Source organism: Triturus cristatus, chromosome 5_2 (genome assembly GCF_964204655.1).
Source record: "Triturus cristatus chromosome 5_2, aTriCri1.1, whole genome shotgun sequence".
NCBI classification, from domain to species: Eukaryota; Metazoa; Chordata; class Amphibia; order Caudata; family Salamandridae; genus Triturus; species Triturus cristatus.
The window spans coordinates 575,154,580-575,177,208 of record NC_140588.1 but is presented as its reverse complement, the minus strand read 5'-3'; the positions used below and the strand labels follow the sequence as shown (position 1 = coordinate 575,177,208).

At 53.4% G+C, this 22,629-nt stretch overlaps 23 non-coding genes across 23 annotated transcripts; 14 read left to right on the top strand and 9 right to left on the bottom strand.

Moving 5' to 3' along the window:
- Window positions 1-91: 91 nt before the first annotated feature.
- On the top strand, window positions 92-163 carry TRNAE-CUC (transfer RNA glutamic acid (anticodon CUC)). Its single transcript has one exon. It is a non-coding gene; the product is annotated as a tRNA-Glu (tRNA).
- A 1,126-nt stretch (window positions 164-1,289) lies between these two features.
- TRNAL-UAA (transfer RNA leucine (anticodon UAA)) lies at window positions 1,290-1,372 on the bottom strand. Its single transcript has one exon. It is a non-coding gene; the product is annotated as a tRNA-Leu (tRNA).
- Window positions 1,373-1,615: 243 nt separating this feature from the next.
- TRNAE-UUC (transfer RNA glutamic acid (anticodon UUC)) lies at window positions 1,616-1,687 on the top strand. Its single transcript has one exon. It is a non-coding gene; the product is annotated as a tRNA-Glu (tRNA).
- A 630-nt stretch (window positions 1,688-2,317) lies between these two features.
- On the top strand, window positions 2,318-2,389 carry TRNAE-CUC (transfer RNA glutamic acid (anticodon CUC)). Its single transcript has one exon. It is a non-coding gene; the product is annotated as a tRNA-Glu (tRNA).
- A 1,126-nt stretch (window positions 2,390-3,515) lies between these two features.
- On the bottom strand, window positions 3,516-3,598 carry TRNAL-UAA (transfer RNA leucine (anticodon UAA)). The gene has a single exon. It is a non-coding gene; the product is annotated as a tRNA-Leu (tRNA).
- A 945-nt stretch (window positions 3,599-4,543) lies between these two features.
- TRNAE-CUC (transfer RNA glutamic acid (anticodon CUC)) lies at window positions 4,544-4,615 on the top strand. Its single transcript has one exon. It is a non-coding gene; the product is annotated as a tRNA-Glu (tRNA).
- A 1,126-nt stretch (window positions 4,616-5,741) lies between these two features.
- On the bottom strand, window positions 5,742-5,824 carry TRNAL-UAA (transfer RNA leucine (anticodon UAA)). The gene has a single exon. It is a non-coding gene; the product is annotated as a tRNA-Leu (tRNA).
- A 243-nt stretch (window positions 5,825-6,067) lies between these two features.
- On the top strand, window positions 6,068-6,139 carry TRNAE-UUC (transfer RNA glutamic acid (anticodon UUC)). Its single transcript has one exon. It is a non-coding gene; the product is annotated as a tRNA-Glu (tRNA).
- Window positions 6,140-6,769: 630 nt separating this feature from the next.
- On the top strand, window positions 6,770-6,841 carry TRNAE-CUC (transfer RNA glutamic acid (anticodon CUC)). Its single transcript has one exon. It is a non-coding gene; the product is annotated as a tRNA-Glu (tRNA).
- A 1,126-nt stretch (window positions 6,842-7,967) lies between these two features.
- Window positions 7,968-8,050, bottom strand: TRNAL-UAA (transfer RNA leucine (anticodon UAA)). The gene has a single exon. It is a non-coding gene; the product is annotated as a tRNA-Leu (tRNA).
- A 945-nt stretch (window positions 8,051-8,995) lies between these two features.
- TRNAE-CUC (transfer RNA glutamic acid (anticodon CUC)) lies at window positions 8,996-9,067 on the top strand. Its single transcript has one exon. It is a non-coding gene; the product is annotated as a tRNA-Glu (tRNA).
- A 1,126-nt stretch (window positions 9,068-10,193) lies between these two features.
- TRNAL-UAA (transfer RNA leucine (anticodon UAA)) lies at window positions 10,194-10,276 on the bottom strand. Its single transcript has one exon. It is a non-coding gene; the product is annotated as a tRNA-Leu (tRNA).
- A 243-nt stretch (window positions 10,277-10,519) lies between these two features.
- TRNAE-UUC (transfer RNA glutamic acid (anticodon UUC)) lies at window positions 10,520-10,591 on the top strand. The gene has a single exon. It is a non-coding gene; the product is annotated as a tRNA-Glu (tRNA).
- A 2,154-nt stretch (window positions 10,592-12,745) lies between these two features.
- On the top strand, window positions 12,746-12,817 carry TRNAE-UUC (transfer RNA glutamic acid (anticodon UUC)). Its single transcript has one exon. It is a non-coding gene; the product is annotated as a tRNA-Glu (tRNA).
- Window positions 12,818-13,447: 630 nt separating this feature from the next.
- Window positions 13,448-13,519, top strand: TRNAE-CUC (transfer RNA glutamic acid (anticodon CUC)). The gene has a single exon. It is a non-coding gene; the product is annotated as a tRNA-Glu (tRNA).
- A 1,126-nt stretch (window positions 13,520-14,645) lies between these two features.
- Window positions 14,646-14,728, bottom strand: TRNAL-UAA (transfer RNA leucine (anticodon UAA)). The gene has a single exon. It is a non-coding gene; the product is annotated as a tRNA-Leu (tRNA).
- A 2,143-nt stretch (window positions 14,729-16,871) lies between these two features.
- Window positions 16,872-16,954, bottom strand: TRNAL-UAA (transfer RNA leucine (anticodon UAA)). The gene has a single exon. It is a non-coding gene; the product is annotated as a tRNA-Leu (tRNA).
- A 945-nt stretch (window positions 16,955-17,899) lies between these two features.
- Window positions 17,900-17,971, top strand: TRNAE-CUC (transfer RNA glutamic acid (anticodon CUC)). The gene has a single exon. It is a non-coding gene; the product is annotated as a tRNA-Glu (tRNA).
- Window positions 17,972-19,097: 1,126 nt separating this feature from the next.
- TRNAL-UAA (transfer RNA leucine (anticodon UAA)) lies at window positions 19,098-19,180 on the bottom strand. Its single transcript has one exon. It is a non-coding gene; the product is annotated as a tRNA-Leu (tRNA).
- Window positions 19,181-19,423: 243 nt separating this feature from the next.
- On the top strand, window positions 19,424-19,495 carry TRNAE-UUC (transfer RNA glutamic acid (anticodon UUC)). Its single transcript has one exon. It is a non-coding gene; the product is annotated as a tRNA-Glu (tRNA).
- Window positions 19,496-20,125: 630 nt separating this feature from the next.
- TRNAE-CUC (transfer RNA glutamic acid (anticodon CUC)) lies at window positions 20,126-20,197 on the top strand. The gene has a single exon. It is a non-coding gene; the product is annotated as a tRNA-Glu (tRNA).
- Window positions 20,198-21,323: 1,126 nt separating this feature from the next.
- Window positions 21,324-21,406, bottom strand: TRNAL-UAA (transfer RNA leucine (anticodon UAA)). Its single transcript has one exon. It is a non-coding gene; the product is annotated as a tRNA-Leu (tRNA).
- Window positions 21,407-22,351: 945 nt separating this feature from the next.
- TRNAE-CUC (transfer RNA glutamic acid (anticodon CUC)) lies at window positions 22,352-22,423 on the top strand. The gene has a single exon. It is a non-coding gene; the product is annotated as a tRNA-Glu (tRNA).
- The last annotated feature ends 206 nt before the right edge of the window (window positions 22,424-22,629 follow it).

Genomic DNA, 22,629 nt, shown 5'->3' with positions numbered 1-22,629 from the left:
ATATTCGCTGTAGAATAAAATATGCTTTCAGCCCCCATGAGCTTTGTCACTAGGAGAGCAGTGTAGGAACTTTTGCTGTATGGCTCTGGGTTCCCTGGTGGTCTAGTGGTTAGGATTCGGCGCTCTCACCGCCGCGGCCCGGGTTCGATTCCCGGTCAGGGAACAGTCCTTCTTCTGCCCTTGAATGCTTTTCCTTCCCGCAGGTCAGGGCTTCTCAAAATGAATTTGCTTTTCTGACAAACAGTTTGCCTAGCATCCCGCAATCTGGCTCCTAATTTGATTTTCGCAAGGTTCCCTTTGAGTTGCTTTCCTCGGCGGGAGGAAAATCTCTTGTGCAAGGCTCTTGAGGAAGTGAGATTCTGTATTCCGAGGTGCGCTTCTTTTCGTAGGCTTCTGACCACATGGTGTGCGGCAGGAAGTCATCTTTGACAGGGCCGCAGGCTTTGTCTCCAAATGGCATCCCGGACCCACTGCAACCCACCTTTTTGCTGAAACGGAAGTCTGGTTCAGGGTAAGAAAAAGCTGAGCTGCACGTACCGAAAGCAGCAGAGCCCAGCGGCGGAGAGGGTGTGGCCAGGGCTGTCTGATTTGCATAGTGACCAGTGGCATCTTGGGAATGTACAGGCTTTGGAGCCTAACGGGTGCTGCAGGGGTCTGCCTGGCCGGAGAAATGCCTGTCTGGCGCTCCCCTCAGGACACACGTGTCTTCCGTTCGAGCATGGAGGGTGAGGGACATGGGTCACCCTCATATACAGGGGTGTGGGCATGGGCAGGATGGGGCGTGGGGGACCCGTCAGGGCATTGCCCGTTTGGAAGCCCGTTCGGAAGGCAAGAGGAGGCGGAGGCGGAGGCGGGAATCTCTGCTCAATTTTTTCCCGAGGCCTGGGGACAAGCCTTTGCACATTTGATCCAGCCGGGCCTGCATCAGCAGATCCTGCTCCGATGGCAAGGGAGAGCCTGCAGGTGTAAATCAAAGAAAGGGGAGAAATCCGCAAGAGGCGGGTTAACAAATTCCAGTGGCAGGCCCATGTTCCCCAGGAAGCAAGTACTTCCTCCTGCTCCCTTCAGTGGGAAAAGACATAGGAGGTGTATTTCTCTAAGCAGGGGCTCTGCGTAGGTGGCACTGCATTGCTTTGGGAAGCATCCATGCTAAGTGCAGAGTAGCAGCAGACCCCACAGCTGAGACGTGAATTGGGACTGTTAAGGAAGGGCACTGGGAGGGTGAGGAGGGCAGAGGAAAATGCTTTCAAAAAGCATCTGCAAGTTCCTACACACCCGCTGAAAACCCATACCAGGGATGGGGCTCGAACCCATGCGGACAACTGTCCATTGGATCTTAAGTCCAACGCCTTAACCACTCGGCCACCCTGGTGAGACCCTAGGCCCTGCCTTACTCAGCTCCCTTTTCATGCTGGCTGCTCCAGCGCAGGCTGTCCAGCAAGAGGTGATTGCAGAGTAAAAAGGCTTTTGCAGGAGGATAAAGGTAATTGCTTATGACAAACACACTGTGTGACACCTAACTTTTCCCCACTCGTACTTTATGGGCAATCTATACAGTGGAGTTAGCTTAGTCACAATAAGGAAGTGAGCAAGGCAGGCTCACAAGAGCATCTCCTCCCTGGTGGTCTAGTGGCTAGGATTCGGCGCTTTCACCGCCGCGGCCCGGGTTCGATTCCCGGTCAGGGAAGATCCCTCTAAGACGTAGACGTGCGTAATTTGTCCACGCAGCTCAGCTTTTTTTAATCGAAGGTCCTTAAAAAGGCACCCCGACCTATAGACGAAAGCAGAGGAAAGGGGCTGGGTCCCCTGTGTCCCAGGTTGCTTTGCTCCCATTGCCCTCAGCCACCTTCATGCGCACGCAGTCCCCCACCCAGTCAGGTGCTCTATGTGGGCGTAAAGTGCAGTACCAGCTCATCAGAAAGGTAAATTGCTGGAAAACCCGGCTGCGATGTATACATCTACTTTGGAGCACTCTTCTCCCTTGCACTCTTGAATCGGTCATTCGCAATGTATTCTTCCAGCAAGCTGAATAACGAGGTAGGTGTGAGAAGGTGTACCAGCTGTCTTTGAGCTATCAGCGGCCACTAGGTGTCCCTCTTGTGATTTCCCGGGGATCCCGATTGTACAGGAATTCGTCGGTTCAGTAGCACGGGGGAGGGGATGGCCTGTGCTTGGAAGTGACAAACAGTCTGGTGGAATCATGAGTGTTTTTTCAAGTTCTGATTCATATTCGCTGTAGAATAAAATATGCTTTCAGCCCCCATGAGCTTTGTCACTAGGAGAGCAGTGTAGGAACTTTTGCTGTATGGCTGTGGGTTCCCTGGTGGTCCAGTGGTTAGGATTCGGCGCTCTCACCGCCGCGGCCCGGGTTCGATTCCCGGTCAGGGAACAGTCCTTCTTCTGCCCTTGAATGCTTTTCCTTCCCGCAGGTCAGGGCTTCTCAAAATGAATTTGCTTTTCTGACAAACAGTTTGCCTAGCATCCCGCAATCTGGCTCCTAATTTGATTTTCGCAAGGTTCCCTTTGAGTTGCTTTCCTCGGCGGGAGGAAAATCTCTTGTGCAAGGCTCTTGAGGAAGTGAGATTCTGTATTCCGAGGTGCGCTTCTTTTCGTAGGCTTCTGACCACATGGTGTGCGGCAGGAAGTCATCTTTGACAGGGCCGCAGGCTTTGTCTCCAAACGGCATCCCGGACCCACTGCAACCCACCTTTTTGCTGAAACGGAAGTCTGGTTCAGGGTAAGAAAAAGCTGAGCTGCACGTACCGAAAGCAGCAGAGCCCAGCGGCGGAGAGGGTGTGGCCAGGGCTGTCTGATTTGCATAGTGACCAGTGGCATCTTGGGAATGTACAGGCTTTGGAGCCTAACGGGTGCTGCAGGGGTCTGCCTGGCCGGAGAAATGCCTGTCTGGCGCTCCCCTCAGGACACACGTGTCTTCCGTTCGAGCATGGAGGGTGAGGGACATGGGTCACCCTCATATACAGGGGTGTGGGCATGGGCAGGATGGGGCGTGGGGGACCCGTCAGGGCATTGCCCGTTTGGAAGCCCGTTCGGAAGGCAAGAGGAGGCGGAGGCGGAGGCGGGAATCTCTGCTCAATTTTTTCCCGAGGCCTGGGGACAAGCCTTTGCACATTTGATCCAGCCGGGCCTGCATCAGCAGATCCTGCTCCGATGGCAAGGGAGAGCCTGCAGGTGTAAATCAAAGAAAGGGGAGAAATCCGCAAGAGGCGGGTTAACAAATTCCAGTGGCAGGCCCATGTTCCCCAGGAAGCAAGTACTTCCTCCTGCTCCCTTCAGTGGGAAAAGACATAGGAGGTGTATTTCTCTAAGCAGGGGCTCTGCGTAGGTGGCACTGCATTGCTTTGGGAAGCATCCATGCTAAGTGCAGAGTAGCAGCAGACCCCACAGCTGAGACGTGAATTGGGACTGTTAAGGAAGGGCACTGGGAGGGTGAGGAAGGCAGAGGAAAATGCTTTAAAAAAGCATCTGCAAGTTCCTACACACCCGCTGAAAATCCATACCAGGGATGGGGCTCGAACCCATGCGGACAACTGTCCATTGGATCTTAAGTCCAACGCCTTAACCACTCGGCCACCCTGGTGAGACCCTAGGCCCTGCCTTACTCAGCTCCCTTTTCATGCTGGCTGCTCCAGCGCAGGCTGTCCAGCAAGAGGTGATTGCAGAGTAAAAAGGCTTTTGCAGGAGGATAAAGGTAATTGCTTATGACAAACACACTGTGTGACACCTAACTTTTCCCCACTCGTACTTTATGGGCAATCTATACAGTGGAGTTAGCTTAGTCACAATAAGGAAGTGAGCAAGGCAGGCTCACAAGAGCATCTCCTCCCTGGTGGTCTAGTGGCTAGGATTCGGCGCTTTCACTGCCGCGGCCCGGGTTCGATTCCCGGTCAGGGAAGATCCCTCTAAGACGTAGACGTGCGTAATTTGTCCACGCAGCTCAGCTTTTTTTAATCGAAGGTCCTTAAAAAGGCACCCCGACCTATAGACGAAAGCAGAGGAAAGGGGCTGGGTCCCCTGTGTCCCAGGTTGCTTTGCTCCCATTGCCCTCAGCCACCTTCATGCGCACGCAGTCCCCCACCCAGTCAGGTGCTCTATGTGGGCGTAAAGTGCAGTACCAGCTCATCAGAAAGGTAAATTGCTGGAAAACCCGGCTGCGATGTATACATCTACTTTGGAGCACTCTTCTCCCTTGCACTCTTGAATCGGTCATTCGCAATGTATTCTTCCAGCAAGCTGAATAACGAGGTAGGTGTGAGAAGGTGTACCAGCTGTCTTTGAGCTATCAGCGGCCACTAGGTGTCCCTCTTGTGATTTCCCGGGGATCCCGATTGTACAGGAATTCGTCGGTTCAGTAGCACGGGGGAGGGGATGGCCTGTGCTTGGAAGTGACAAACAGTCTGGTGGAATCATGAGTGTTTTTTCAAGTTCTGATTCATATTCGCTGTAGAATAAAATATGCTTTCAGCCCCCATGAGCTTTGTCACTAGGAGAGCAGTGTAGGAACTTTTGCTGTATGGCTCTGGGTTCCCTGGTGGTCTAGTGGTTAGGATTCGGCGCTCTCACCGCCGCGGCCCGGGTTCGATTCCCGGTCAGGGAACAGTCCTTCTTCTGCCCTTGAATGCTTTTCCTTCCCGCAGGTCAGGGCTTCTCAAAATGAATTTGCTTTTCTGACAAACAGTTTGCCTAGCATCCCGCAATCTGGCTCCTAATTTGATTTTCGCAAGGTTCCCTTTGAGTTGCTTTCCTCGGCGGGAGGAAAATCTCTTGTGCAAGGCTCTTGAGGAAGTGAGATTCTGTATTCCGAGGTGCGCTTCTTTTCGTAGGCTTCTGACCACATGGTGTGCGGCAGGAAGTCATCTTTGACAGGGCCGCAGGCTTTGTCTCCAAATGGCATCCCGGACCCACTGCAACCCACCTTTTTGCTGAAACGGAAGTCTGGTTCAGGGTAAGAAAAAGCTGAGCTGCACGTACCGAAAGCAGCAGAGCCCAGCGGCGGAGAGGGTGTGGCCAGGGCTGTCTGATTTGCATAGTGACCAGTGGCATCTTGGGAATGTACAGGCTTTGGAGCCTAACGGGTGCTGCAGGGGTCTGCCTGGCCGGAGAAATGCCTGTCTGGCGCTCCCCTCAGGACACACGTGTCTTCCGTTCGAGCATGGAGGGTGAGGGACATGGGTCACCCTCATATACAGGGGTGTGGGCATGGGCAGGATGGGGCGTGGGGGACCCGTCAGGGCATTGCCCGTTTGGAAGCCCGTTCGGAAGGCAAGAGGAGGCGGAGGCGGAGGCGGGAATCTCTGCTCAATTTTTTCCCGAGGCCTGGGGACAAGCCTTTGCACATTTGATCCAGCCGGGCCTGCATCAGCAGATCCTGCTCCGATGGCAAGGGAGAGCCTGCAGGTGTAAATCAAAGAAAGGGGAGAAATCCGCAAGAGGCGGGTTAACAAATTCCAGTGGCAGGCCCATGTTCCCCAGGAAGCAAGTACTTCCTCCTGCTCCCTTCAGTGGGAAAAGACATAGGAGGTGTATTTCTCTAAGCAGGGGCTCTGCGTAGGTGGCACTGCATTGCTTTGGGAAGCATCCATGCTAAGTGCAGAGTAGCAGCAGACCCCACAGCTGAGACGTGAATTGGGACTGTTAAGGAAGGGCACTGGGAGGGTGAGGAGGGCAGAGGAAAATGCTTTCAAAAAGCATCTGCAAGTTCCTACACACCCGCTGAAAACCCATACCAGGGATGGGGCTCGAACCCATGCGGACAACTGTCCATTGGATCTTAAGTCCAACGCCTTAACCACTCGGCCACCCTGGTGAGACCCTAGGCCCTGCCTTACTCAGCTCCCTTTTCATGCTGGCTGCTCCAGCGCAGGCTGTCCAGCAAGAGGTGATTGCAGAGTAAAAAGGCTTTTGCAGGAGGATAAAGGTAATTGCTTATGACAAACACACTGTGTGACACCTAACTTTTCCCCACTCGTACTTTATGGGCAATCTATACAGTGGAGTTAGCTTAGTCACAATAAGGAAGTGAGCAAGGCAGGCTCACAAGAGCATCTCCTCCCTGGTGGTCTAGTGGCTAGGATTCGGCGCTTTCACCGCCGCGGCCCGGGTTCGATTCCCGGTCAGGGAAGATCCCTCTAAGACGTAGACGTGCGTAATTTGTCCACGCAGCTCAGCTTTTTTTAATCGAAGGTCCTTAAAAAGGCACCCCGACCTATAGACGAAAGCAGAGGAAAGGGGCTGGGTCCCCTGTGTCCCAGGTTGCTTTGCTCCCATTGCCCTCAGCCACCTTCATGCGCACGCAGTCCCCCACCCAGTCAGGTGCTCTATGTGGGCGTAAAGTGCAGTACCAGCTCATCAGAAAGGTAAATTGCTGGAAAACCCGGCTGCGATGTATACATCTACTTTGGAGCACTCTTCTCCCTTGCACTCTTGAATCGGTCATTCGCAATGTATTCTTCCAGCAAGCTGAATAACGAGGTAGGTGTGAGAAGGTGTACCAGCTGTCTTTGAGCTATCAGCGGCCACTAGGTGTCCCTCTTGTGATTTCCCGGGGATCCCGATTGTACAGGAATTCGTCGGTTCAGTAGCACGGGGGAGGGGATGGCCTGTGCTTGGAAGTGACAAACAGTCTGGTGGAATCATGAGTGTTTTTTCAAGTTCTGATTCATATTCGCTGTAGAATAAAATATGCTTTCAGCCCCCATGAGCTTTGTCACTAGGAGAGCAGTGTAGGAACTTTTGCTGTATGGCTGTGGGTTCCCTGGTGGTCCAGTGGTTAGGATTCGGCGCTCTCACCGCCGCGGCCCGGGTTCGATTCCCGGTCAGGGAACAGTCCTTCTTCTGCCCTTGAATGCTTTTCCTTCCCGCAGGTCAGGGCTTCTCAAAATGAATTTGCTTTTCTGACAAACAGTTTGCCTAGCATCCCGCAATCTGGCTCCTAATTTGATTTTCGCAAGGTTCCCTTTGAGTTGCTTTCCTCGGCGGGAGGAAAATCTCTTGTGCAAGGCTCTTGAGGAAGTGAGATTCTGTATTCCGAGGTGCGCTTCTTTTCGTAGGCTTCTGACCACATGGTGTGCGGCAGGAAGTCATCTTTGACAGGGCCGCAGGCTTTGTCTCCAAACGGCATCCCGGACCCACTGCAACCCACCTTTTTGCTGAAACGGAAGTCTGGTTCAGGGTAAGAAAAAGCTGAGCTGCACGTACCGAAAGCAGCAGAGCCCAGCGGCGGAGAGGGTGTGGCCAGGGCTGTCTGATTTGCATAGTGACCAGTGGCATCTTGGGAATGTACAGGCTTTGGAGCCTAACGGGTGCTGCAGGGGTCTGCCTGGCCGGAGAAATGCCTGTCTGGCGCTCCCCTCAGGACACACGTGTCTTCCGTTCGAGCATGGAGGGTGAGGGACATGGGTCACCCTCATATACAGGGGTGTGGGCATGGGCAGGATGGGGCGTGGGGGACCCGTCAGGGCATTGCCCGTTTGGAAGCCCGTTCGGAAGGCAAGAGGAGGCGGAGGCGGAGGCGGGAATCTCTGCTCAATTTTTTCCCGAGGCCTGGGGACAAGCCTTTGCACATTTGATCCAGCCGGGCCTGCATCAGCAGATCCTGCTCCGATGGCAAGGGAGAGCCTGCAGGTGTAAATCAAAGAAAGGGGAGAAATCCGCAAGAGGCGGGTTAACAAATTCCAGTGGCAGGCCCATGTTCCCCAGGAAGCAAGTACTTCCTCCTGCTCCCTTCAGTGGGAAAAGACATAGGAGGTGTATTTCTCTAAGCAGGGGCTCTGCGTAGGTGGCACTGCATTGCTTTGGGAAGCATCCATGCTAAGTGCAGAGTAGCAGCAGACCCCACAGCTGAGACGTGAATTGGGACTGTTAAGGAAGGGCACTGGGAGGGTGAGGAAGGCAGAGGAAAATGCTTTAAAAAAGCATCTGCAAGTTCCTACACACCCGCTGAAAATCCATACCAGGGATGGGGCTCGAACCCATGCGGACAACTGTCCATTGGATCTTAAGTCCAACGCCTTAACCACTCGGCCACCCTGGTGAGACCCTAGGCCCTGCCTTACTCAGCTCCCTTTTCATGCTGGCTGCTCCAGCGCAGGCTGTCCAGCAAGAGGTGATTGCAGAGTAAAAAGGCTTTTGCAGGAGGATAAAGGTAATTGCTTATGACAAACACACTGTGTGACACCTAACTTTTCCCCACTCGTACTTTATGGGCAATCTATACAGTGGAGTTAGCTTAGTCACAATAAGGAAGTGAGCAAGGCAGGCTCACAAGAGCATCTCCTCCCTGGTGGTCTAGTGGCTAGGATTCGGCGCTTTCACTGCCGCGGCCCGGGTTCGATTCCCGGTCAGGGAAGATCCCTCTAAGACGTAGACGTGCGTAATTTGTCCACGCAGCTCCGCTTTTTTTAATCGAAGGTCCTTAAAAAGGCACCCCGACCTATAGACGAAAGCAGAGGAAAGGGGCTGGGTCCCCTGTGTCCCAGGTTGCTTTGCTCCCATTGCCCTCAGCCACCTTCATGCGCACGCAGTCCCCCACCCAGTCAGGTGCTCTATGTGGGCGTAAAGTGCAGTACCAGCTCATCAGAAAGGTAAATTTCTGATAAACCCGGCTGCGATGTATACATCTACTTTGGAGCACTCTTCTCCCTTGCACTCTTGAATCGGTCATTCGCAATGTATTCTTCCAGCAAGCTGAATAACGAGGTAGGTGTGAGAAGGTGTACCAGCTGTCTTTGAGCTATCAGCGGCCACTAGGTGTCCCTCTTGTGATTTCCCGGGGATCCCGATTGTACAGGAATTCGTCGGTTCAGTAGCACGGGGGAGGGGATGGCCTGTGCTTGGAAGTGACAAACAGTCTGGTGGAATCATGAGTGTTTTTTCAAGTTCTGATTCATATTCGCTGTAGAATAAAATATGCTTTCAGCCCCCATGAGCTTTGTCACTAGGAGAGCAGTGTAGGAACTTTTGCTGTATGGCTCTGGGTTCCCTGGTGGTCTAGTGGTTAGGATTCGGCGCTCTCACCGCCGCGGCCCGGGTTCGATTCCCGGTCAGGGAACAGTCCTTCTTCTGCCCTTGAATGCTTTTCCTTCCCGCAGGTCAGGGCTTCTCAAAATGAATTTGCTTTTCTGACAAACAGTTTGCCTAGCATCCCGCAATCTGGCTCCTAATTTGATTTTCGCAAGGTTCCCTTTGAGTTGCTTTCCTCGGCGGGAGGAAAATCTCTTGTGCAAGGCTCTTGAGGAAGTGAGATTCTGTATTCCGAGGTGCGCTTCTTTTCGTAGGCTTCTGACCACATGGTGTGCGGCAGGAAGTCATCTTTGACAGGGCCGCAGGCTTTGTCTCCAAATGGCATCCCGGACCCACTGCAACCCACCTTTTTGCTGAAACGGAAGTCTGGTTCAGGGTAAGAAAAAGCTGAGCTGCACGTACCGAAAGCAGCAGAGCCCAGCGGCGGAGAGGGTGTGGCCAGGGCTGTCTGATTTGCATAGTGACCAGTGGCATCTTGGGAATGTACAGGCTTTGGAGCCTAACGGGTGCTGCAGGGGTCTGCCTGGCCGGAGAAATGCCTGTCTGGCGCTCCCCTCAGGACACACGTGTCTTCCGTTCGAGCATGGAGGGTGAGGGACATGGGTCACCCTCATATACAGGGGTGTGGGCATGGGCAGGATGGGGCGTGGGGGACCCGTCAGGGCATTGCCCGTTTGGAAGCCCGTTCGGAAGGCAAGAGGAGGCGGAGGCGGAGGCGGGAATCTCTGCTCAATTTTTTCCCGAGGCCTGGGGACAAGCCTTTGCACATTTGATCCAGCCGGGCCTGCATCAGCAGATCCTGCTCCGATGGCAAGGGAGAGCCTGCAGGTGTAAATCAAAGAAAGGGGAGAAATCCGCAAGAGGCGGGTTAACAAATTCCAGTGGCAGGCCCATGTTCCCCAGGAAGCAAGTACTTCCTCCTGCTCCCTTCAGTGGGAAAAGACATAGGAGGTGTATTTCTCTAAGCAGGGGCTCTGCGTAGGTGGCACTGCATTGCTTTGGGAAGCATCCATGCTAAGTGCAGAGTAGCAGCAGACCCCACAGCTGAGACGTGAATTGGGACTGTTAAGGAAGGGCACTGGGAGGGTGAGGAAGGCAGAGGAAAATGCTTTAAAAAAGCATCTGCAAGTTCCTACACACCCGCTGAAAACCCATACCAGGGATGGGGCTCGAACCCATGCGGACAACTGTCCATTGGATCTTAAGTCCAACGCCTTAACCACTCGGCCACCCTGGTGAGACCCTAGGCCCTGCCTTACTCAGCTCCCTTTTCATGCTGGCTGCTCCAGCGCAGGCTGTCCAGCAAGAGGTGATTGCAGAGTAAAAAGGCTTTTGCAGGAGGATAAAGGTAATTTCTTATGACAAACACACTGTGTGACACCTAACTTTTCCCCACTCGTACTTTATGGGCAATCTATACAGTGGAGTTAGCTTAGTCACAATAAGGAAGTGAGCAAGGCAGGCTCACAAGAGCATCTCCTCCCTGGTGGTCTAGTGGCTAGGATTCGGCGCTTTCACCGCCGCGGCCCGGGTTCGATTCCCGGTCAGGGAAGATCCCTCTAAGACGTAGACGTGCGTAATTTGTCCACGCAGCTCAGCTTTTTTTAATCGAAGGTCCTTAAAAAGGCACCCCGACCTATAGACGAAAGCAGAGGAAAGGGGCTGGGTCCCCTGTGTCCCAGGTTGCTTTGCTCCCATTGCCCTCAGCCACCTTCATGCGCACGCAGTCCCCCACCCAGTCAGGTGCTCTATGTGGGCGTAAAGTGCAGTACCAGCTCATCAGAAAGGTAAATTGCTGGAAAACCCGGCTGCGATGTATACATCTACTTTGGAGCACTCTTCTCCCTTGCACTCTTGAATCGGTCATTCGCAATGTATTCTTCCAGCAAGCTGAATAACGAGGTAGGTGTGAGAAGGTGTACCAGCTGTCTTTGAGCTATCAGCGGCCACTAGGTGTCCCTCTTGTGATTTCCCGGGGATCCCGATTGTACAGGAATTCGTCGGTTCAGTAGCACGGGGGAGGGGATGGCCTGTGCTTGGAAGTGACAAACAGTCTGGTGGAATCATGAGTGTTTTTTCAAGTTCTGATTCATATTCGCTGTAGAATAAAATATGCTTTCAGCCCCCATGAGCTTTGTCACTAGGAGAGCAGTGTAGGAACTTTTGCTGTATGGCTCTGGGTTCCCTGGTGGTCTAGTGGTTAGGATTCGGCGCTCTCACCGCCGCGGCCCGGGTTTGATTCCCGGTCAGGGAACAGTCCTTCTTCTGCCCTTGAATGCTTTTCCTTCCCGCAGGTCAGGGCTTCTCAAAATGAATTTGCTTTTCTGACAAACAGTTTGCCTAGCATCCCGCAATCTGGCTCCTAATTTGATTTTCGCAAGGTTCCCTTTGAGTTGCTTTCCTCGGCGGGAGGAAAATCTCTTGTGCAAGGCTCTTGAGGAAGTGAGATTCTGTATTCCGAGGTGCGCTTCTTTTCGTAGGCTTCTGACCACATGGTGTGCGGCAGGAAGTCATCTTTGACAGGGCCGCAGGCTTTGTCTCCAAATGGCATCCCGGACCCACTGCAACCCACCTTTTTGCTGAAACGGAAGTCTGGTTCAGGGTAAGAAAAAGCTGAGCTGCACGTACCGAAAGCAGCAGAGCCCAGCGGCGGAGAGGGTGTGGCCAGGGCTGTCTGATTTGCATAGTGACCAGTGGCATCTTGGGAATGTACAGGCTTTGGAGCCTAACGGGTGCTGCAGGGGTCTGCCTGGCCGGAGAAATGCCTGTCTGGCGCTCCCCTCAGGACACACGTGTCTTCCGTTCGAGCATGGAGGGTGAGGGACATGGGTCACCCTCATATACAGGGGTGTGGGCATGGGCAGGATGGGGCGTGGGGGACCCGTCAGGGCATTGCCCGTTTGGAAGCCCGTTCGGAAGGCAAGAGGAGGCGGAGGCGGAGGCGGGAATCTCTGCTCAATTTTTTCCCGAGGCCTGGGGACAAGCCTTTGCACATTTGATCCAGCCGGGCCTGCATCAGCAGATCCTGCTCCGATGGCAAGGGAGAGCCTGCAGGTGTAAATCAAAGAAAGGGGAGAAATCCGCAAGAGGCGGGTTAACAAATTCCAGTGGCAGGCCCATGTTCCCCAGGAAGCAAGTACTTCCTCCTGCTCCCTTCAGTGGGAAAAGACATAGGAGGTGTATTTCTCTAAGCAGGGGCTCTGCGTAGGTGGCACTGCATTGCTTTGGGAAGCATCCATGCTAAGTGCAGAGTAGCAGCAGACCCCACAGCTGAGACGTGAATTGGGACTGTTAAGGAAGGGCACTGGGAGGGTGAGGAGGGCAGAGGAAAATGCTTTAAAAAAGCATCTGCAAGTTCCTACACACCCGCTGAAAACCCATACCAGGGATGGGGCTCGAACCCATGCGGACAACTGTCCATTGGATCTTAAGTCCAACACCTTAACCACTCGGCCACCCTGGTGAGACCCTAGGCCCTGCCTTACTCAGCTCCCTTTTCATGCTGGCTGCTCCAGCGCAGGCTGTCCAGCAAGAGGTGATTGCAGAGTAAAAAGGCTTTTGCAGGAGGATAAAGGTAATTTCTTATGACAAACACACTGTGTGACACCTAACTTTTCCCCACTCGTACTTTATGGGCAATCTATACAGTGGAGTTAGCTTAGTCACAATAAGGAAGTGAGCAAGGCAGGCTCACAAGAGCATCTCCTCCCTGGTGGTCTAGTGGCTAGGATTCGGCGCTTTCACCGCCGCGGCCCGGGTTCGATTCCCGGTCAGGGAAGATCCCTCTAAGACGTAGACGTGCGTAATTTGTCCACGCAGCTCAGCTTTTTTTAATCGAAGGTCCTTAAAAAGGCACCCCGACCTATAGACGAAAGCAGAGGAAAGGGGCTGGGTCCCCTGTGTCCCAGGTTGCTTTGCTCCCATTGCCCTCAGCCACCTTCATGCGCACGCAGTCCCCCACCCAGTCAGGTGCTCTATGTGGGCGTAAAGTGCAGTACCAGCTCATCAGAAAGGTAAATTGCTGGAAAACCCGGCTGCGATGTATACATCTACTTTGGAGCACTCTTCTCCCTTGCACTCTTGAATCGGTCATTCGCAATGTATTCTTCCAGCAAGCTGAATAACGAGGTAGGTGTGAGAAGGTGTACCAGCTGTCTTTGAGCTATCAGCGGCCACTAGGTGTCCCTCTTGTGATTTCCCGGGGATCCCGATTGTACAGGAATTCGTCGGTTCAGTAGCACGGGGGAGGGGATGGCCTGTGCTTGGAAGTGACAAACAGTCTGGTGGAATCATGAGTGTTTTTTCAAGTTCTGATTCATATTCGCTGTAGAATAAAATATGCTTTCAGCCCCCATGAGCTTTGTCACTAGGAGAGCAGTGTAGGAACTTTTGCTGTATGGCTCTGGGTTCCCTGGTGGTCTAGTGGTTAGGATTCGGCGCTCTCACCGCCGCGGCCCGGGTTCGATTCCCGGTCAGGGAACAGTCCTTCTTCTGCCCTTGAATGCTTTTCCTTCCCGCAGGTCAGGGCTTCTCAAAATGAATTTGCTTTTCTGACAAACAGTTTGCCTAGCATCCCGCAATCTGGCTCCTAATTTGATTTTCGCAAGGTTCCCTTTGAGTTGCTTTCCTCGGCGGGAGGAAAATCTCTTGTGCAAGGCTCTTGAGGAAGTGAGATTCTGTATTCCGAGGTGCGCTTCTTTTCGTAGGCTTCTGACCACATGGTGTGCGGCAGGAAGTCATCTTTGACAGGGCCGCAGGCTTTGTCTCCAAATGGCATCCCGGACCCACTGCAACCCACCTTTTTGCTGAAACGGAAGTCTGGTTCAGGGTAAGAAAAAGCTGAGCTGCACGTACCGAAAGCAGCAGAGCCCAGCGGCGGAGAGGGTGTGGCCAGGGCTGTCTGATTTGCATAGTGACCAGTGGCATCTTGGGAATGTACAGGCTTTGGAGCCTAACGGGTGCTGCAGGGGTCTGCCTGGCCGGAGAAATGCCTGTCTGGCGCTCCCCTCAGGACACACGTGTCTTCCGTTCGAGCATGGAGGGTGAGGGACATGGGTCACCCTCATATACAGGGGTGTGGGCATGGGCAGGATGGGGCGTGGGGGACCCGTCAGGGCATTGCCCGTTTGGAAGCCCGTTCGGAAGGCAAGAGGAGGCGGAGGCGGAGGCGGGAATCTCTGCTCAATTTTTTCCCGAGGCCTGGGGACAAGCCTTTGCACATTTTATCCAGCCGGGCCTGCATCAGCAGATCCTGCTCCGATGGCAAGGGAGAGCCTGCAGGTGTAAATCAAAGAAAGGGGAGAAATCCGCAAGAGGCGGGTTAACAAATTCCAGTGGCAGGCCCATGTTCCCCAGGAAGCAAGTACTTCCTCCTGCTCCCTTCAGTGGGAAAAGACATAGGAGGTGTATTTCTCTAAGCAGGGGCTCTGCGTAGGTGGCACTGCATTGCTTTGGGAAGCATCCATGCTAAGTGCAGAGTAGCAGCAGACCCCACAGCTGAGACGTGAATTGGGACTGTTAAGGAAGGGCACTGGGAGGGTGAGGAGGGCAGAGGAAAATGCTTTCAAAAAGCATCTGCAAGTTCCTACACACCCGCTGAAAACCCATACCAGGGATGGGGCTCGAACCCATGCGGACAACTGTCCATTGGATCTTAAGTCCAACGCCTTAACCACTCGGCCACCCTGGTGAGACCCTAGGCCCTGCCTTACTCAGCTCCCTTTTCATGCTGGCTGCTCCAGCGCAGGCTGTCCAGCAAGAGGTGATTGCAGAGTAAAAAGGCTTTTGCAGGAGGATAAAGGTAATTGCTTATGACAAACACACTGTGTGACACCTAACTTTTCCCCACTCGTACTTTATGGGCAATCTATACAGTGGAGTTAGCTTAGTCACAATAAGGAAGTGAGCAAGGCAGGCTCACAAGAGCATCTCCTCCCTGGTGGTCTAGTGGCTAGGATTCGGCGCTTTCACTGCCGCGGCCCGGGTTCGATTCCCGGTCAGGGAAGATCCCTCTAAGACGTAGACGTGCGTAATTTGTCCACGCAGCTCAGCTTTTTTTAATCGAAGGTCCTTAAAAAGGCACCCCGACCTATAGACGAAAGCAGAGGAAAGGGGCTGGGTCCCCTGTGTCCCAGGTTGCTTTGCTCCCATTGCCCTCAGCCACCTTCATGCGCACGCAGTCCCCCACCCAGTCAGGTGCTCTATGTGGGCGTAAAGTGCAGTACCAGCTCATCAGAAAGGTAAATTGCTGGAAAACCCGGCTGCGATGTATACATCTACTTTGGAGCACTCTTCTCCCTTGCACTCTTGAATCGGTCATTCGCAATGTATTCTTCCAGCAAGCTGAATAACGAGGTAGGTGTGAGAAGGTGTACCAGCTGTCTTTGAGCTATCAGCGGCCACTAGGTGTCCCTCTTGTGATTTCCCGGGGATCCCGATTGTACAGGAATTCGTCGGTTCAGTAGCACGGGGGAGGGGATGGCCTGTGCTTGGAAGTGACAAACAGTCTGGTGGAATCATGAGTGTTTTTTCAAGTTCTGATTCATATTCGCTGTAGAATAAAATATGCTTTCAGCCCCCATGAGCTTTGTCACTAGGAGAGCAGTGTAGGAACTTTTGCTGTATGGCTCTGGGTTCCCTGGTGGTCTAGTGGTTAGGATTCGGCGCTCTTACCGCTGCGGCCCGGGTTCGATTCCCGGTCAGGGAACAGTCCTTCTTCTGCCCTTGAATGCTTTTCCTTCCCGCAGGTCAGGGCTTCTCAAAATGAATTTGCTAATCTGACAAACAGTTTGCCTAGCATCCCGCAATCTGGCTCCTAATTTGATTTTCGCAAGGTTCCCTTTGAGTTGCTTTCCTCGGCGGGAGGAAAATCTCTTGTGCAAGGCTCTTGAGGAAGTGAGATTCTGTATTCCGAGGTGCGCTTCTTTTCGTAGGCTTCTGACCACATGGTGTGCGGCAGGAAGTCATCTTTGACAGGGCCGCAGGCTTTGTCTCCAAATGGCATCCCGGACCCACTGCAACCCACCTTTTTGCTGAAACGGAAGTCTGGTTCAGGGTAAGAAAAAGCTGAGCTGCACGTACCGAAAGCAGCAGAGCCCAGCGGCGGAGAGGGTGTGGCCAGGGCTGTCTGATTTGCATAGTGACCAGTGGCATCTTGGGAATGTACAGGCTTTGGAGCCTAACGGGTGCTGCAGGGGTCTGCCTGGCCGGAGAAATGCCTGTCTGGCGCTCCCCTCAGGACACACGTGTCTTCCGTTCGAGCATGGAGGGTGAGGGACATGGGTCACCCTCATATACAGGGGTGTGGGCATGGGCAGGATGGGGCGTGGGGGACCCGTCAGGGCATTGCCCGTTTGGAAGCCCGTTCGGAAGGCAAGAGGAGGCGGAGGCGGAGGCGGGAATCTCTGCTCAATTTTTTCCCGAGGCCTGGGGACAAGCCTTTGCACATTTGATCCAGCCGGGCCTGCATCAGCAGATCCTGCTCCGATGGCAAGGGAGAGCCTGCAGGTGTAAATCAAAGAAAGGGGAGAAATCCGCAAGAGGCGGGTTAACAAATTCCAGTGGCAGGCCCATGTTCCCCAGGAAGCAAGTACTTCCTCCTGCTCCCTTCAGTGGGAAAAGACATAGGAGGTGTATTTCTCTAAGCAGGGGCTCTGCGTAGGTGGCACTGCATTGCTTTGGGAAGCATCCATGCTAAGTGCAGAGTAGCAGCAGACCCCACAGCTGAGACGTGAATTGGGACTGTTAAGGAAGGGCACTGGGAGGGTGAGGAGGGCAGAGGAAAATGCTTTAAAAAAGCATCTGCAAGTTCCTACACACCCGCTGAAAACCCATACCAGGGATGGGGCTCGAACCCATGCGGACAACTGTCCATTGGATCTTAAGTCCAACGCCTTAACCACTCGGCCACCCTGGTGAGACCCTAGGCCCTGCCTTACTCAGCTCCCTTTTCATGCTGGCTGCTCCAGCGCAGGCTGTCCAGCAAGAGGTGATTGCAGAGTAAAAAGGCTTTTGCAGGAGGATAAAGGTAATTGCTTATGACAAACACACTGTGTGACACCTAACTTTTCCCCACTCGTACTTTATGGGCAATCTATACAGTGGAGTTAGCTTAGTCACAATAAGGAAGTGAGCAAGGCAGGCTCACAAGAGCATCTCCTCCCTGGTGGTCTAGTGGCTAGGATTCGGCGCTTTCACTGCCGCGGCCCGGGTTCGATTCCCGGTCAGGGAAGATCCCTCTAAGACGTAGACGTGCGTAATTTGTCCACGCAGCTCAGCTTTTTTTAATCGAAGGTCCTTAAAAAGGCACCCCGACCTATAGACGAAAGCAGAGGAAAGGGGCTGGGTCCCCTGTGTCCCAGGTTGCTTTGCTCCCATTGCCCTCAGCCACCTTCATGCGCACGCAGTCCCCCACCCAGTCAGGTGCTCTATGTGGGCGTAAAGTGCAGTACCAGCTCATCAGAAAGGTAAATTGCTGGAAAACCCGGCTGCGATGTATACATCTACTTTGGAGCACTCTTCTCCCTTGCACTCTTGAATCGGTCATTCGCAATGTATTCTTCCAGCAAGCTGAATAACGAGGTAGGTGTGAGAAGGTGTACCAGCTGTCTTTGAGCTATCAGCGGCCACTAGGTGTCCCTCTTGTGATTTCCCGGGGATCCCGATTGTACAGGAATTCGTCGGTTCAGTAGCACGGGGGAGGGGATGGCCTGTGCTTGGAAGTGACAAACAGTCTGGTGGAATCATGAGTGTTTTTTCAAGTTCTGATTCATATTCGCTGTAGAATAAAATATGCTTTCAGCCCCCATGAGCTTTGTCACTAGGAGAGCAGTGTAGGAACTTTTGCTGTATGGCTCTGGGTTCCCTGGTGGTCTAGTGGTTAGGATTCGGCGCTCTCACCGCCGCGGCCCGGGTTCGATTCCCGGTCAGGGAACAGTCCTTCTTCTGCCCTTGAATGCTTTTCCTTCCCGCAGGTCAGGGCTTCTCAAAATGAATTTGCTTTTCTGACAAACAGTTTGCCTAGCATCCCGCAATCTGGCTCCTAATTTGATTTTCGCAAGGTTCCCTTTGAGTTGCTTTCCTCGGCGAGAGGAAAATCTCTTGTGCAAGGCTCTTGAGGAAGTGAGATTCTGTATTCCGAGGTGCGCTTCTTTTCGTAGGCTTCTGACCACATGGTGTGCGGCAGGAAGTCATCTTTGACAGGGCCGCAGGCTTTGTCTCCAAATGGCATCCCGGACCCACTGCAACCCACCTTTTTGCTGAAACGGAAGTCTGGTTCAGGGTAAGAAAAAGCTGAGCTGCACGTACCGAAAGCAGCAGAGCCCAGCGGCGGAGAGGGTGTGGCCAGGGCTGTCTGATTTGCATAGTGACCAGTGGCATCTTGGGAATGTACAGGCTTTGGAGCCTAACGGGTGCTGCAGGGGTCTGCCTGGCCGGAGAAATGCCTGTCTGGCGCTCCCCTCAGGACACACGTGTCTTCCGTTCGAGCATGGAGGGTGAGGGACATGGGTCACCCTCATATACAGGGGTGTGGGCATGGGCAGGATGGGGCGTGGGGGACCCGTCAGGGCATTGCCCGTTTGGAAGCCCGTTCGGAAGGCAAGAGGAGGCGGAGGCGGAGGCGGGAATCTCTGCTCAATTTTTTCCCGAGACCTGGGGACAAGCCTTTGCACATTTGATCCAGCCGGGCCTGCATCAGCAGATCCTGCTCCGATGGCAAGGGAGAGCCTGCAGGTGTAAATCAAAGAAAGGGGAGAAATCCGCAAGAGGCGGGTTAACAAATTCCAGTGGCAGGCCCATGTTCCCCAGGAAGCAAGTACTTCCTCCTGCTCCCTTCAGTGGGAAAAGACATAGGAGGTGTATTTCTCTAAGCAGGGGCTCTGCGTAGGTGGCACTGCATTGCTTTGGGAAGCATCCATGCTAAGTGCAGAGTAGCAGCAGACCCCACAGCTGAGACGTGAATTGGGACTGTTAAGGAAGGGCACTGGGAGGGTGAGGAGGGCAGAGGAAAATGCTTTAAAAAAGCATCTGCAAGTTCCTACACACCCGCTGAAAACCCATACCAGGGATGGGGCTCGAACCCATGCGGACAACTGTCCATTGGATCTTAAGTCCAACGCCTTAACCACTCGGCCACCCTGGTGAGACCCTAGGCCCTGCCTTACTCAGCTCCCTTTTCATGCTGGCTGCTCCAGCGCAGGCTGTCCAGCAAGAGGTGATTGCAGAGTAAAAAGGCTTTTGCAGGAGGATAAAGGTAATTTCTTATGACAAACACACTGTGTGACACCTAACTTTTCCCCACTCGTACTTTATGGGCAATCTATACAGTGGAGTTAGCTTAGTCACAATAAGGAAGTGAGCAAGGCAGGCTCACAAGAGCATCTCCTCCCTGGTGGTCTAGTGGCTAGGATTCGGCGCTTTCACCGCCGCGGCCCGGGTTCGATTCCCGGTCAGGGAAGATCCCTCTAAGACGTAGACGTGCGTAATTTGTCCACGCAGCTCAGCTTTTTTTAATCGAAGGTCCTTAAAAAGGCACCCCGACCTATAGACGAAAGCAGAGGAAAGGGGCTGGGTCCCCTGTGTCCCAGGTTGCTTTGCTCCCATTGCCCTCAGCCACCTTCATGCGCACGCAGTCCCCCACCCAGTCAGGTGCTCTATGTGGGCGTAAAGTGCAGTACCAGCTCATCAGAAAGGTAAATTGCTGGAAAACCCGGCTGCGATGTATACATCTACTTTGGAGCACTCTTCTCCCTTGCACTCTTGAATCGGTCATTCGCAATGTATTCTTCCAGCAAGCTGAATAACGAGGTAGGTGTGAGAAGGTGTACCAGCTGTCTTTGAGCTATCAGCGGCCACTAGGTGTCCCTCTTGTGATTTCCCGGGGATCCCGATTGTACAGGAATTCGTCGGTTCAGTAGCACGGGGGAGGGGATGGCCTGTGCTTGGAAGTGACAAACAGTCTGGTGGAATCATGAGTGTTTTTTCAAGTTCTGATTCATATTCGCTGTAGAATAAAATATGCTTTCAGCCCCCATGAGCTTTGTCACTAGGAGAGCAGTGTAGGAACTTTTGCTGTATGGCTCTGGGTTCCCTGGTGGTCTAGTGGTTAGGATTCGGCGCTCTCACCGCCGCGGCCCGGGTTCGATTCCCGGTCAGGGAACAGTCCTTCTTCTGCCCTTGAATGCTTTTCCTTCCCGCAGGTCAGGGCTTCTCAAAATGAATTTGCTTTTCTGACAAACAGTTTGCCTAGCATCCCGCAATCTGGCTCCTAATTTGATTTTCGCAAGGTTCCCTTTGAGTTGCTTTCCTCGGCGGGAGGAAAATCTCTTGTGCAAGGCTCTTGAGGAAGTGAGATTCTGTATTCCGAGGTGCGCTTCTTTTCGTAGGCTTCTGACCACATGGTGTGCGGCAGGAAGTCATCTTTGACAGGGCCGCAGGCTTTGTCTCCAAACGGCATCCCGGACCCACTGCAACCCACCTTTTTGCTGAAACGGAAGTCTGGTTCAGGGTAAGAAAAAGCTGAGCTGCACGTACCGAAAGCAGCAGAGCCCAGCGGCGGAGAGGGTGTGGCCAGGGCTGTCTGATTTGCATAGTGACCAGTGGCATCTTGGGAATGTACAGGCTTTGGAGCCTAACGGGTGCTGCAGGGGTCTGCCTGGCCGGAGAAATGCCTGTCTGGCGCTCCCCTCAGGACACACGTGTCTTCCGTTCGAGCATGGAGGGTGAGGGACATGGGTCACCCTCATATACAGGGGTGTGGGCATGGGCAGGATGGGGCGTGGGGGACCCGTCAGGGCATTGCCCGTTTGGAAGCCCGTTCGGAAGGCAAGAGGAGGCGGAGGCGGAGGCGGGAATCTCTGCTCAATTTTTTCCCGAGGCCTGGGGACAAGCCTTTGCACATTTGATCCAGCCGGGCCTGCATCAGCAGATCCTGCTCCGATGGCAAGGGAGAGCCTGCAGGTGTAAATCAAAGAAAGGGGAGAAATCCGCAAGAGGCGGGTTAACAAATTCCAGTGGCAGGCCCATGTTCCCCAGGAAGCAAGTACTTCCTCCTGCTCCCTTCAGTGGGAAAAGACATAGGAGGTGTATTTCTCTAAGCAGGGGCTCTGCGTAGGTGGCACTGCATTGCTTTGGGAAGCATCCATGCTAAGTGCAGAGTAGCAGCAGACCCCACAGCTGAGACGTGAATTGGGACTGTTAAGGAAGGGCACTGGGAGGGTGAGGAAGGCAGAGGAAAATGCTTTAAAAAAGCATCTGCAAGTTCCTACACACCCGCTGAAAATCCATACCAGGGATGGGGCTCGAACCCATGCGGACAACTGTCCATTGGATCTTAAGTCCAACGCCTTAACCACTCGGCCACCCTGGTGAGACCCTAGGCCCTGCCTTACTCAGCTCCCTTTTCATGCTGGCTGCTCCAGCGCAGGCTGTCCAGCAAGAGGTGATTGCAGAGTAAAAAGGCTTTTGCAGGAGGATAAAGGTAATTGCTTATGACAAACACACTGTGTGACACCTAACTTTTCCCCACTCGTACTTTATGGGCAATCTATACAGTGGAGTTAGCTTAGTCACAATAAGGAAGTGAGCAAGGCAGGCTCACAAGAGCATCTCCTCCCTGGTGGTCTAGTGGCTAGGATTCGGCGCTTTCACTGCCGCGGCCCGGGTTCGATTCCCGGTCAGGGAAGATCCCTCTAAGACGTAGACGTGCGTAATTTGTCCACGCAGCTCCGCTTTTTTTAATCGAAGGTCCTTAAAAAGGCACCCCGACCTATAGACGAAAGCAGAGGAAAGGGGCTGGGTCCCCTGTGTCCCAGGTTGCTTTGCTCCCATTGCCCTCAGCCACCTTCATGCGCACGCAGTCCCCCACCCAGTCAGGTGCTCTATGTGGGCGTAAAGTGCAGTACCAGCTCATCAGAAAGGTAAATTGCTGATAAACCCGGCTGCGATGTATACATCTACTTTGGAGCACTCTTCTCCCTTGCACTCTTGAATCGGTCATTCGCAATGTATTCTTCCAGCAAGCTGAATAACGAGGTAGGTGTGAGAAGGTGTACCAGCTGTCTTTGAGCTATCAGCGGCCACTAGGTGTCCCTCTTGTGATTTCCCGGGGATCCCGATTGTACAGGAATTCGTCGGTTCAGTAGCACGGGGGAGGGGATGGCCTGTGCTTGGAAGTGACAAACAGTCTGGTGGAATCATGAGTGTTTTTTCAAGTTCTGATTCATATTCGCTGTAGAATAAAATATGCTTTCAGCCCCCATGAGCTTTGTCACTAGGAGAGCAGTGTAGGAACTTTTGCTGTATGGCTCTGGGTTCCCTGGTGGTCTAGTGGTTAGGATTCGGCGCTCTCACCGCCGCGGCCCGGGTTCGATTCCCGGTCAGGGAACAGTCCTTCTTCTGCCCTTGAATGCTTTTCCTTCCCGCAGGTCAGGGCTTCTCAAAATGAATTTGCTTTTCTGACAAACAGTTTGCCTAGCATCCCGCAATCTGGCTCCTAATTTGATTTTCGCAAGGTTCCCTTTGAGTTGCTTTCCTCGGCGGGAGGAAAATCTCTTGTGCAAGGCTCTTGAGGAAGTGAGATTCTGTATTCCG